Here is a 14,943-nt window from a genome sequence, read left to right on the forward strand (position 1 = left end):
AGAACCTAATAATTGGGTCTTAGCATGCAACATCCACTCAACTGCAAAACGTGTGTGGCCGGCAACAGCTTCTTTTTTCCTTTTCTGTTTTAGTCACGGATTGTTCCAGCTGTGTGGGCACCGGGTAGATACCGACTCTTTATCTTTCTCCTCTTCTTTCTTTTATGTCTTGTTTTAACTGAATATAAGCCAAAGCTAAATTCTTGCTTCTTTTATTTTTCTTACGAAAAAAGAAAACGAGTCTAACTCAGATGTTATTAGACTTTTGGTACGAATACTGATTTCACATTCGACAACTCCAGATGGTCTGGTTTTATGTATGCAACTTGTGCTTAGCTACTCCGGTCTCTCTTGTATGATTTAGTTACCACCAAAATAGATATTGTTTGACTAATTAAGCTGCAAAAGAGACTAGCATGGTCGCTTTCACACATTTGAATTACAGCTGGCCATAGGATTAAGTAAACATTATCTGTCTGCATCTGCTCCATCGTGAGCTGGTAATTGGTATCTTTCTCTTAGCGCGCGCACGCACGCACATTACAACGGAATCTAGGCATCTACTCCGGCCTTGAATCACGCAGGCACGCACGCCAAAGCTAGCAGGCAATAGCAGAGATGTCAACGGCCAGCTTGCTTGCATACAGTTCCTTGATTTGATTGTCCCTGTAGTCAAAAGTGTATTACAGGAATAATAAACGCATGGTTCGGCTCGCAAACTTTTTATGGGTTTGCTATATATCCGCACGAGTAATTAAAAGGGAAAGAGAATTACTAAATGCCTCCACAATATGCTAGATCTGTTAGAAATGCAATGACCAATGGGAATAGGGAACCTCTTACCATTAACACACCTAACTTGATTTCGTTGACTTCAAAAATTCATGTTTACTAATTACTACAAGTAAAGATCTTGTTGTCTAAGGCAACCTTTAAATGGATCTTTTGAGTATGGTTTATAAATTGATGATTTGGTTGGTCATGCGTTATGGGGACAAAAGGGAGAGTCTTGTAAGACCATGGTCAAGAAGATAGCGCGGTCGAGGGCCCATTATGGTTTTTGGTGGAAGAAGCTTTCGAGCCTAATTTAGCTTATGGAGCAATAAAGTAATTAATATAAAAAGAAATGCATTAGAAGGGATGGGGTTCACAATGTGAGGACTCCGCCAAAACAAGGGAAGAGATCCTCTCCCAAGGATGAAGGATTGGCGAAGAAGAGGCAACTGGGCAGACAGCGTATAACCAAACCGAAAGTAAGGCGAGCAACATGTTGTAGAAAATTTGACTAATAAAGTCCAGCACTAGGTGAGAAAGGACTTTTCACCCTATGCCATGCAAGCAAATACTATACAAGAGTGAGAATGAAGAACTAAAGAGGCTAGTAGTTTTGAAAAATGATGGCTCATAGTATAAGGATGAGCAATGGTAAAGAACAAGACCGATTCAGACATGAGAACTCTCCAAGATAATACATATGTACTCAGAGATGGCAAGTGTCATACACAAATGCTCATTCTCTAGAAGTGTTGTCACGTCTAGAGAGAGCCTACAGAAAAAAGATTACGAACCTGCTAACCATATCGTCTAATCACAGAGTTATGGTTTAGCATCACATGGAAGACAGACTACAAGATTTGACCAAAGGACAACTGTAGAGGACATGCATGCCTTGTTATTGTCAATCTCTACCATTTTGTAAGACAAAAGACAAATAAATGGACGAGATCGAAACCTGGAGTCATACGGATGTTAGAGTTACTAATGATGATTCTCCAATTTAAAATGCATTGGATAAAAAACAAAATCTCACTTTTGTTATTGTTAAATGTTTGTCCTTGCATCCAATCAGGGTTTTCAAGAAAGCAAGTGATTTCAAAGGGTTCAACAGAAGAAGCAGCACTAGTGATACCATATTAAAAGAAATAATGTTCAAGTAAGTTAGCTTCAACGACCATACTGGATTTGTGGGGTAAATGTTGTGAGTATGCCATAAAAAGTTAGGCTTTTCATATTCTGTAACTTACCCATTTTCTACATGAAAATGATATATTTTCTTCATTATGTTTATTGGTTATCTTTATGTTATAATTTTGAGATGATGAAACAGAATGATGTGGGTTGATGACATTGTGGTTTTTGAGTGTTGAGTCGTACTGTGTGTCGATCATCATGGATGGGTTGAAGAGTCTCCCTACCATTCCTATGGCACATTGCCACAAGTTTCAAATGGGTAGAATGAGTCTTCATGATGGTCGAAGTGGAACGCTTTTGTATTCACCTCACTTGATAACATGAGTAGGGAGATTCTCCAGGTTGATCGTGTGTGGTGTTTTCGAGTCGGTTGACCAGGTATAGAGATTCCCTAGATTGATCATGTGTGTTGTCTTCAGGTGCGTTGACCGGGTTGAGTGATTTTTCGAGTCAGTTGGTTTGATTTTAGCGAATGAGCCCATGTGTTGGCTAGATAGAGTGAGTCCTCAAGTTAAATGGTTGGAGCAATTTCCTGGTATGATTTATATGATGAGATTTTTTGAACTTTATGAGATTGGACAAGAGGGTGATTCCTCACATTGATAATGATCGCATTGATAATGATATGCATATGTAAGTTTGCTGAGATGGTGATTTCTCGTCATGCTTTTATATTTGAGTTTTGATTTAAAGGGTGATTCCTCACCATGTGATGTGAACCCGTGAAATTGAAATCCCTTGAACCCACAATCAATTTGAAAACTCACCCAAGAAAGCCAAAATTAAGCCAATAGATGGAAGAATCTAGACCCATTGAAGAATTAGTTTCAAGAACCTAGATTATATTAAAATTTAGACCCGTTGAAGAAGCTGTCTCAAGAACCCAGATTACAAAGGAAGAACGTCACAAAGGTTATGATTTACCTTTGATAAGTTCAAACGTTCAATCAAAAACAAGATGAGATAAATTCAACTCACAATGAATAAAATTCATCAATTTTATAAAATTTCATATTTTTGTCTAACCTGAAGTGGGTAGCCACAAGATGTTTAAATACTCTCCAACAAAAGTTACCTAGTACAAAAATAAGGTCCCTTTCCAAAAATACCCTTAAGTGAACAGTTTGGGACTACAATACCATGAATAGTGCCGCACTATAGTAACTCTTTAAAACCCTAGTTCAATATTTCCCAACATGCCCTCAAGTCATTCTCATAATAAACCCAATTATTCTAAACTAATAAAATAAGTCCTTTAAATTACTTAACTAAGTTCAAAGCCTTCAATTTATGTAGCTTTGTTGCTCTCTTCCATAGTTTGTATAAAATTGATCAAAATTAGTCCTCCTTCATTCAAGTCCATCTTGAGTGTTGGGCTCTTGCTAGCTTCATCCCAAGTAGATTTGCACTAATCCTTACATTGCCTCATTGATCTTCTTGACTATTGATCTTGTAATTACTCCATCTGGAACTTGCAAAGGATGTCTAAGGCTGGGTCCACCTTGAGGCTCATCACTATGACTCATGAATACATGAATAAGTCTATTGAGAAGGTGATTTCTCATCATGCATAAATATATGTTTTCACTTATTCGCTTACATGAAATTGTGCATGCATATTCATTGTCATTGTCTCTCATTAATAATACTTTCATGGATTTTAACCTACACTAAGATTTCTTATAAGTCTCACTGTAGTAGTCCCACCTATGGTTTTGTTTATCAAAGAGTTGTAGAGGTTGATGTAGATGTAGCTAGGGGTGTATAGGAGTCGATAGAACCGACTGGCACCAAAGGAAACCGGCTGCTAGAGTCAAGAACTAGTCATAACCAGTGGAGAACCGGTCGATAGGCAGTGGGAATTTGATGAAACTGAAGTAGGTTGGTTCAGTCCCATTTGAACTGTCGAACCGGTCAATATAATATATATATATATATATATACATTATGTAAAACGACGTCATTTTACACATACAGTTTAGAAAAAAAAAATTAAATGAAAATTAAACCAAATGGCGTAGTTTGGAATTAGGGTTTCAATAAACCACTCCCCTCCCTCTTCTTCTCCTAATCTCATTTCTCTCTTTCACTTTCTCAGTCCTCACACTCTTTGTTTCTCATTCTCCTCTCTCTCTCTCTCTCTCTCTCTCTCTCTCTCATCATAGCATTATTGCACCTCCCATATCTCTCTCATCACGACTTGGAGGCGATAGTGGCGCAGTGTGGACAAGCAATGTTCTCAGTACGTTGACATTCTCTCCATTCTTTCTCTCATTGTGCCACCAATGACACCGGTGAACTAACCGAATTTACGCTGAGATTGACGTCAATAGTTTTCTCCCCCTTCAGCCGGTTTTAAACATGTTTATCCCTTATCGGTTCGGTCCAGGGCTGAAACCAAATCATAGCTATCGGTTTCACCCCTAGATGAAGCTCAAGCATAGTTCCTTAAGGAAAAAGGATTGATCCCGCACGAGTTGTAGATACAAAAGCCTATCTATGATATTAAATATTTATATTTGTTCAGATGTATATTCTAAATAGACAATGAACCATGTTTGGTTTGTTATGTTTCAATGTAAGTGATGCACTGATGAACAGATGACAATATATAATATAATTTGAAAAAATGATAATGATAATGACATATAGATATTATTATTATTATTATTATTATTATTATTATTATTATTAATGGACGAGCTTCGTATTGGTATAAACCTCTAGTATAATTAGTATTAGTCTGTAACTAATCATTTACTTATTATGTTGGGACTTATTTTACATTTTGCGTATTCGATTCATGATTATGAGCCTAAACCTGACAAGGATAATTGGGTTATTGTTGACCCGTTGATTTTCCTAGCACCAAGGATCCTCTCCAGACTCTTTACTGAGAAACGAGTCACTACACCCAACAAACCCCCAAAAGCAATAAACTTAGTGATAGAAATGTTCAATTTGGCCATACAAAATTTTCATCTCATGATTACAAATTTTTAAAATCCCTATACAAAATATAATAAATAATTCTACTTTTATTAGCTTTTTCAAATTTCAAAACAATAATCATATTTTATCTTAAAACTCAAAATTCTCATCTCAAAATTTTCAAGTGGCCAAACCAAAAATAAAACAACAGCAAATTGGGAAATGGACCGAATAAATGATCTGGTCTCATAAATGGTATTCGTCAAAGCAGTTTTTGGCGCAATACATTGGTCATATTGTTTTAAAACATCTATTATGAGAGGGTCATGCAAAACAAAGATGCATTGAATCCACCAACACCAAGGCAACATTTGAGTATCTTCAATCCAGTAAACTTTGAAGGAAGCTACTATAGATACACAGGGATCCCACACACTGATTTGGCATAGTGCCACATCAGTTTTTTTTTTTTAATTTTTTTTCTATCCAAAAAGGAGTAGAATTTTCGGTAATGGAGCTTCAGCGTCTGTAGAGTTCCCCACATCTTCAGCAACTTCAGCATCCCGCCCATCATCCTGCAAGCAATCTTCAACAAGAGAAAAATAGATAACCGGTAACCCAACATCCCTGCAAGTATTCTTCACCGCCCGACGTCTCATTTCCTCTTCCATTCTCTAGTTTTCCATTTCTTTGATCTTACTTCTTCTTTTTTTCCTATTTGTAGCTATCGCCGGCGTCCTCCCTAACATTGCCGAAACTTACACGTTGGAGTCCTTGCTGGTAGGTATACACAAGATAGAATGGAAAAAATATATATACGTTCCTTTTACAGTTTGGTTGGCAAAAATGACATTTTTACACGTTTTATTTTAGATTATCTATAATCTCATATTTGTACAAAATCGAAATATAGAGTTCTAATTCTTATCTCATCTTGCACTTCCCAGTCATATTATGGCCAATATTGTTATCCTTTGCCAATATTTGTAAAGATACTTAATGGGAGTTGCACCTTCCTTTTACGGTCAAGTCGTATGGGATATTGCTTGCCATACACATTCTCAGTTTTTGTTATGCCCCTGTTTCATTTGTATAGAACTATTTTTAGATAGGCATATATAGTGGTTTATATATTGTTTTCATTTGGGAGCCCAAAATATTGTTTTTGTTTGGGAGCCACCTAAAAAATAGTTGTTTATATATTTTATTATTATTTTATTTTATAGCTATAATTGAGATAAAACCTTGTCGATTGGTATTTTCTGAAGAAGAACACAATAATGATGGTGCTAACACTCTATGAGGTTAGATGTTAATTATTAAATTTTTAATGGCATTATTCAATGGACTCTTTTAAATATCAATTTTTTTATGGCATGGTTAACGGATTTTAAATAAATCATGTTTTGCTTAATGTAGACCAACAAGAGCAACTTGGATCTCAATATACTGAGAATCAAAAGGTTGAACAACCGAAGGTTGATATGATATTTGAGACTCATGCAGATGTTATTGAATACTACACAAAGTATGCCAAACAAGAGGGATTTGGAGTGTCGAAAAGAACATCGACTACTGGGGATTATGGGAGCTAAAATACTTTACCATAGCATGCTCTCGCCATCACAAGTCAATCAGTAAGTCATCAAAAATTGATCAGCCAAAGCTGATAGAAGGGACAGCCTGCAAGGCTAAGATTAATGTAAAGCAAATAGCCGATGTAAGGTATCAGTTATTCAATGTCATCCTTGAACACAATCATACAGTGAGTCTGAGTAAGTCAAGACATATTGCTTGCCATAAAAAATTATCAAGTTGGTCAAAAAAAAGAATTGAGATGATGGATAAAGCCGGAATCTGTCCGGCTAAAAATTACAAAACTATGCTTGTTGAAGGGGTGGATATGAGAATCTCACTTTCAAAGAGAAAGAGTGCAGGAATCATACCAACAAAGTTTGCAATGAGTTGCTTGGAGAAGGAGATGTAGAGCCATTTCACAGGTATTTGGTGCGGCAGCAAGAGAAAAATAATGATTTTTTCTATGTGATGGATCTAGATGAAGAAGGGTGGTTGAGAAATGTGTTTTAGGTAGATGCCCAAAGTAGGGCAGTATATGAGTCATTTGGAGATATCATAACATTTGACACAACATATTTGATAAATAAATATAAAATGCCATTTGCCCCTATTGTGGGAGTTAACCACCACGGCCAATCGATATATTTTGGATGTGACCTTATATCAAACGAGGACACAGATACATTTATGTGGTTGTTTGACTCGTGGTTAAGGTGTATGTCAGGACGGGCTCTTAAAGCGATTATAACTGACCAAGACAGGGCAATGCAATGGCAATAGCAATAGTTTTTCCGAGGGCCAAGCATAGATTCTATTTACAACACATTTTATTCAAATTACCTCACAAGCTGGGGTCTTATTCACAATATGACAACTTTAAAGTCCCATTATTAACTTGTATATATGTCCACACCCAGCGTAGCAAGAGTATGAATGCATTTTTTGATGGCTATGTAAATGCAACCACACCATTGAAAAAGTTTGTTAGGGACTATGATAATGCTTTGGCAAAGATGGTCGAGAATGAAAAGATAACTGATTTTGGTTTATTCCAATGAAAGATCCCTTGCATTAAGGTCCATGCAATTGAGAAGCAATTTTAAGATTTATACACAAATGCCAAATTCAAAGAGGTTCAAATAGAGCTTAGGGGGACTATGAATTGTTTGCCTTCCCTTAAAAAAAATGAAGGCGCAATATCCACGTATGGAGTTGTTGACCACTTGAATATTTATGATGATTTTGTAAAAGAGGTGAAATATTGTGTATATTTCAATGATAATGAATGTGAAGAGATGTGTACTTGTAGACTATTCGAATTTAGAGGAATTTTATGTAGACATGCACTCATTGTCCTCACCATGTGGAAGAAAGTTGTTGTGCAGTTGCCATCCAAGTATGTTCTTGATCGTTGGAGAAAATATTTGAAAAGAAAGTACACAATGATACAAAGTAGTTATGATGACCTTGGCAATAATCATGAGGCACAAAGATTTAATGATTTGTGTAATGATCAATGTGAAATAGCTTTACTTGCTACAAATGATCATGAGACCTACATGAAGTGGAAGGATCATATGCGCAAGTTTTAGAAGAAAGAGTTGAGTCCGAATAGTACAAGGAGTGAATATGTTGTGTGTCATGATGGTTCAAGTGAAACTAAATAAAAAAATTCTAGGTTCGCAATCCTGCTAGTATTAAAAGTAAGGGTAGGCCTCCATCCAAACGCAAAGTGTCTACAATGGAGACAATGCTGAAAAAGAAAATAAAAAATAAAAAAAGAAGCAAAATAGATAAGGTCTAGTAATAGTGTGCAACTAGCAAATGTTTTATACACTGTCATGTCCAAGCTTTTCCACTGGCATTTTTTTTTTTTTGGTGATCAGCAGGTGAAGAACATACATGCTGGAGTAGGGAGTCAAGATAGTATACTTACCCAACCATGACTACTACATTATATTGGGGTTTTAATGTAATTAAGTGGTTGGAGTGTAATTTTGGAATTTGAATGTACCTTTGAAGTTCAATGTGATTTTTGGTCTTGGCATTCCAAAATTCGATATTGTACAACAAAACAAGGAAAGATATTAGTAAAAGTGTACAACTTTTTTTGGTATTTAAATATTGTTGCACAACTACAATTATGTCTTACATACTTGACAGTGAAGTACAATGTCAACCCCTTCATTCATTACAAAGTAAAATGCAACAACGCCATTTATTACAATGTCTACAACTTCGTTACAATGTCAACAACTTCTACTCAACTTCTGCTAAACTTTGTGATTTTCATTTTCATTCAACAAAATGTTGGTCGACGTCACATCTCTATGAATTATGGGTGGTTTGCAACTATGGTGGAAGTGCTCCAGTTCTAAATGGGTGGAATAGAGTTCATTGAGCAACATGAGAAAGTCTATATAGTTTTTGTTTAAGCAACGAGACCTATATTCTAGAAGCTAACAAATAAATCGTTCGAACATTACAACTATCAAATCAAAACAAATATCAACTTGATGCCATAATTAGGTTTTAAATGGAAAGACATTTATTTAAGCAACCAACCCATTTCTATACATCCCTCCTTCCAATGGTCAAGGCTTTAGATTTGCAAATGAGGCAGACATTCTTCACAAGCAACCCCTTATATTCATCTTGCAAAATAAAGAACAACCCATAAGTTAATGAGGCAAATGGATTAACCAAGGTAAGTAGTAGAAATCTGAGCAAAATAACAATGCAAACTTCCCATTGCTGTGAAAAAGAACATAATATCAAGTTTTCCAGCTATTAGTTATTAATAATTTAATATGACACCAACTAATCATATTGCATAGAAATATTCAAGAACTAATATCCAATTCTAAAGCTACTAGTATATTGTTAACATACTGCAATATGCATAACAAAACTGCCCCTATAACTACTCAATGAACCACATGGCCTAATTACTACAACTCAAAACCATTCACCCATTTTGTCAAACACTTTGTACGCATAATTTAAAAACCCACATTTCACATACACACATCTATCATAGTGTTGCCAACACACAAATCAGAAGCAAACCCACTGATAACAATTTAAAAACCCATATTTCACATATATAATTTAATAGCAATCTTCACCTCCTAACAATGCTCCACCAAACCGGCACTCATATGTGAATAGCAGGTCAAATGGAATCAACTGTTGTGCAATGCTCAGGCCAAATTCAAGGCAAGGCAATGTATATTCACATTAATGCTTGATGATGTTGACATAAAGGATTTGAAAACCATGGTCAGTGTGCTCCACAAGCAAAACTATGGGGGAGATAATCCTGTGTGGGTGATGGGTTGTGGGTGACGGCGACGACAATGACAACGACAACAGCGACGACAACAATCTGGTTATGGGCAATGGAGGGAAACGGTCTGGAAAGGAAAATGGAGGAGGGAGATGGGAGGGAAGAGTAGCAGGGGAAGATGGGGGTATTGGGATTAAAAAATAAATAAAACTGACGTAGCATTATGCCAGGTCAGTGTGTGGGATCCCTTTGTGGGAGATCTCTTTGTATTTCTAGTGTTTTCCAACTTTAAATTATCGGATAGAGGTAGTTTAGAAAATGTCACTAATTGACCCAAAAGAGCATTGATGTACTCTTGAAAAATGTGAAAAGTTTGATCGAGTGGTAGATTGAGCTCTCAAGTCTCAACCGCCCGCCTAAACAACAATAAATAAAAGAAAGATAAAAGCTCTCAAATATGCTTTTTGGATGGGTACGAGAGGGGTTGAAGAAGCTATGTGGCGGCCACAAGTGTAGGCTTACTCGTCATAGGAAGAAAAGCTATATGGTGTGCTCCATGATCTTGGTTGGAGTTACAGATGGGCGGTGCATGGGAAATAGTGAAGGCTAGGGAGGATCAAAACTAAAAAGGTTAGTGATAGGTTACTGCTTTCTTATTATCCATTTATTACTTATAATGTATTTGACGTTTTTTCTTTTTTTATTATTTTCTTTTAAGTATTTTTTTAACATTCTTAATCATTAAGAAAAAATTAAAAAAATATAGAATTTTACTAATAGTCACTTTTTTAATCATTAAATAAAAAAAATAAAAAAAATTAAATAAAAAAAGAGTAATAGGAGAATAATAACCCTATCATTATCCAACTAAAAAAGAACTAGAATTTATAATAGGAAAAACAAAAATACAAGAAATACTTGAAAATAGAGTGGTCGGTGGGAATATGGGCTAACCAATAAGGAAGGGAGATAATGGAGTACATTCCTCTTTCTACCATGATGAATTTCAGGAAAGAGGTAACCAGTGGAGGTTCTCTTTCTTGAGAGCTCTCTCGGTTAGGAAACACTTGGGGGAAAATGTGATGCAAGGGTCTTGTCGTATAGAATTGCTCCCTTGAAAAGATTTGTTATCGGGTGTGATGTGTTAAAATATAAAATAAATAATAAAATTTATTTTTTTCTATTAATTTAAATTTTTTAGATAAGTGATGATTACGTATGGTATCAGAGTAGAGGTTTTGAATTCACATATTGACTATACACTTTACTCCATTTAATTAAATATTCTACGTGTTGGGTTACTCATTGAGTGAGAGTTTGGTCTACACGTGAGAATGAGTGTTAAGATATAGAATAAATAATAAAATCTGTATATTCCTATCAGTTTAAACTTTTGAGGCAAGTAATGATTCCACATAACACAATAGATTATATTGAGCAACAGAGAAATGTTGAAATAGAGTGTGTCAATAAACCACATTACATAATCATGATTGATGTTTTCCTTAAAGACCCAATTCTCGACCTTGCTTGCGACTTTGTCTTCTTAGTAGAGGTGTAATAAAATCTTGAAAATTGATCAAAATGATCCGAGTCGATTGGGTCAGTCTAATTCTATATAAGATTCAGTACATTTCAATTTCTAATTTTAGGATTTTATAATATTTTTGTTCACAACTTTGAGTCTTTAGAAAACTGACTCACTCAAGAATGAGTAGCACAAAAGCTATCCCAAGTGCAGGAGGATGTCGTGTAATAATTAGGAATAAATTCCTAGATCGTCTCCTTAGGGAAAGTTTACTTAAAATCAAACTTGTTTTAAATGGTGGAAATATTCACAAAGAGAAAAATGATGGTATGTGCAATGGATGGAAGAGTGCAACAAGAATGAAAAAAAAGCACTAGTCATGGACTAGATTCATATTTTTAGATTTTTTAGTGTCGAAATGAAATGTAATAGACTAACAAATTGAAATTATTAATCAAATAGTCAACTAAATTGAACAATCTTAATTAATCTAACAATTAAACAATGAAACTGAAATTACTTAAATCCTATTGAAACTTTAATCAATCTAATATGCAATTGAACTTAAGAAATTAATAAAATTAAGCTAAGATTAAACTAGATTAGAAAGTAATTGATAAAACACAAACTAAAAATTGAAAATGCCCAAAACCAAGATTCTAGAATTTATCTTTGTATTTAAATCACAAATTCTCAAAATAACACATAACAATTGTAATCACTATTAAATGAAAGCTTAAAGAAGTGAAAAAAAAAATACGAAATAAGTAAATAGCAAATAAATTACCCAAACTTCTAAGCCAAAAAAAATCTCAAATTTATTCCATAAACTTTAAACTGAAGTTAAATAAAAATAGAGAACGAAAATTTGGACGAAAAATCCCCTTCACCATTCAATTGAAATCCAAAACAAAAAGAACCAACTTCTCACGTATCACTCTTGAAAATTAATCTCCAAACCTTTAATGAAAACTCTAGAACAACTCCTCTACTCCCCACGTATGATGTTTCAGAAAAATAAAAAACAAAAGCTTTCAACCGAACCTTTCTTGCAATAAATTAAGGTAACACACTTAATGAGAACTTCTAAAACAATTCTTTTTGTTTCATGAAACCAACTAGCACACTTGATGAAAACTTCTAAAACAATTCTTTTGTTTCATGAAACCAACTAGCACACTTGCAAGAAATTAAGGTATTACACTTAATGAAATAAAATTCTAGAACAATTCTTAGCACACTTAATAAAAACTCTAAAACAACAAAGCATTGCAGCCAAAAAAAAAAAAAACTGCCGACCGAACACAACTGAATATTTTCAGCCTCTTTCTCTCCTTTTTTTTCCTTTGTTCTCTAAGGTCTTTTTATAGCCGTGTGTCTCAACCATCCAGCTGTCTTGTGAGCTTTCCATGTGATGCTTTGTTCTTTTAAAATTCAAAGCAATATGTACAGCCATGATGCCATGCTTCCACCATGTCCCTCCATGTGCTGAAACCGAATTAATCAACTTATATTCCAGCTATCTTCTTTCTCCAACAGCTCTTGTGTCTTGTAACTCTCTCCATGTGCTGCTATAGTATTTTAAAATTCAATGCAGAATGTGCAGCCATTATTTCGTAGTGTCCATCCATGTGTAGAAGCAAGAAAACCGAATGAATCAACTTGCATTCTAGCTATCTTCCTTCTCCAACAGCTATTCGGTGGAAAGGCAAGCCTTTGATGACTTCTTCAATGTCAAATTCAATGGACAGCAGCCTTCAATGACTTCTTCAATGTCAAATTCGGTGGAGACAATTCGGTGGATAGCAGCCTTCAATTTTTCAGCTCATTGATTCCCTTTTTTATTCAATCTCATGCACATCACAATCTCCCTCTTCTCTCCAACTCATCCACGTTTTCAGCTAGCTCAAAATTAGCCTCTTCTCTTCTTGCTTTCATTTCTTTTCAAATTTTTTATTCAATCATGCACCGGCTCCTTTTCATTTCTTCCATGGGATCACGTTTCAGCTCATTCTTCCAGTTTGCCAAGTTGTTGCCATGTGAGGTTGTTGCCGTGTGAATGGATTAAATTCATGTGATATGCAACCACTTGGAAGACAAAAGAGGTGTTTTTCCGTGGGTTGGAAAGGAGTTGATGGATTTATTTGAGTGTGAACAGAAGAGGTGGTGGATGATTGATGAGAGTGACTTGGGTTGAGTTGGTGGGATGAAGTGCATACGGCACTCTTCAATCTAGAGGTGGTCAACAATTCAATATATCTTTCCATGCCATGTGTATAGGACCTACAAGCCAAAATTCATTGTTTTGAGTCATGCATGTGTTAATGACTTCCAATCTATTCAAAAAGTTTAACATATGGATCACACACAAAATTTATCTCATACCAAGCTTTCTAAATAAAATAAAATATGCATATGAATAAACATTATCCAATTAAATCTCAAGTTATAAAATTAAGCATAAACTCATGCTATTAATCAATTTAAATCACAACTCGTATTTATTCTTATTAACCATTTTTTCAATTAAAACCAATAATAATGTCACGATGAATTTAAAATACATTGGTTTTAAATAGCTAAAATATACAATATTTCAGCTCAATCAAAAACCTAGCACTTGGAATTAGGGATGTCAATCGAGTCAACTTATTTGGGCTCATGTCAATTTTTAGTCAACTTGAACCCAATATAGAAATAAGCTACTTTGCCGTGTAATGCATGCTGCTCCAATTGATCGCTGGTCAATTGTTTTTATTTAATAATTAAGAAAGTGATTTTTAGTATATTAGTGTATTTCTTTTAATTTTTTAAAAATATTTAAATATATTAAAAATTGTGAAAAGAAAAAAAAGAAGTTCAAAAAGCTACTAGCGGTAACAATGAGTGGTGCTATATAAATAACTAACGGGTCAAACCCCTCAAATTGAATGTGGCAATATTATTTAATGGGTTGTCCCTACAATACTTGTTTTTAAAAAACATATTCAAATATTCCATCATTACTACTTACTAGTATTATACAACGAGACAAAGGCTGTACAAGAAGATTTTAAGAAAATATTTAAAACAGGAGCTATATTTTTCAATTTAAGATTCAAATTTCTAGTTAAAAATATGTGGCGTGTCGTGGGTTAACCCGATAGACTATCAACCCAAATCACTCGAAATGATCTGAATGACCATTTCCTTCAGACTAATCAAGCTAATCGGGTTGACCTGTGAATTGACCTGACACGACCCATTAATAATAAGGTCAAATTCGTGTCAAATCAAATTGAACCAAATTCGATTATTACATGTTGGGTCACAGGTCATGTCAAAACCCAGGAGGTTGAGGAAAACCTGAATTTGGTTTTATAATCAGGTTATCCGTAACCCAGTTATACGCCCAGATTTTTTTCTTTTTTGACAAATACAACGCCGTTTCTTTCTTACATTTGATTTCCTCTCAAGTCTCTCGAATCCTCTTTAGTCAATCAATCTTCTCTCATCTCTCGTCTCTTAACTCTCAATTTTTCTTGAATCCAATGAATCCCCCTGTTCCAGAACACATCGTTGTTGAACATCATGTCGGACTGCGCTACAAACAGTGAGATGCGAAGCCTTCAAGCACGAGTCTCAGATGAATAGACCTTAAGTTGGT

The sequence above is a fragment of the Carya illinoinensis genome, chromosome 1 (assembly GCF_018687715.1).
Source record: "Carya illinoinensis cultivar Pawnee chromosome 1, C.illinoinensisPawnee_v1, whole genome shotgun sequence".
Lineage (NCBI taxonomy): Eukaryota > Viridiplantae > Streptophyta > Magnoliopsida > Fagales > Juglandaceae > Carya > Carya illinoinensis.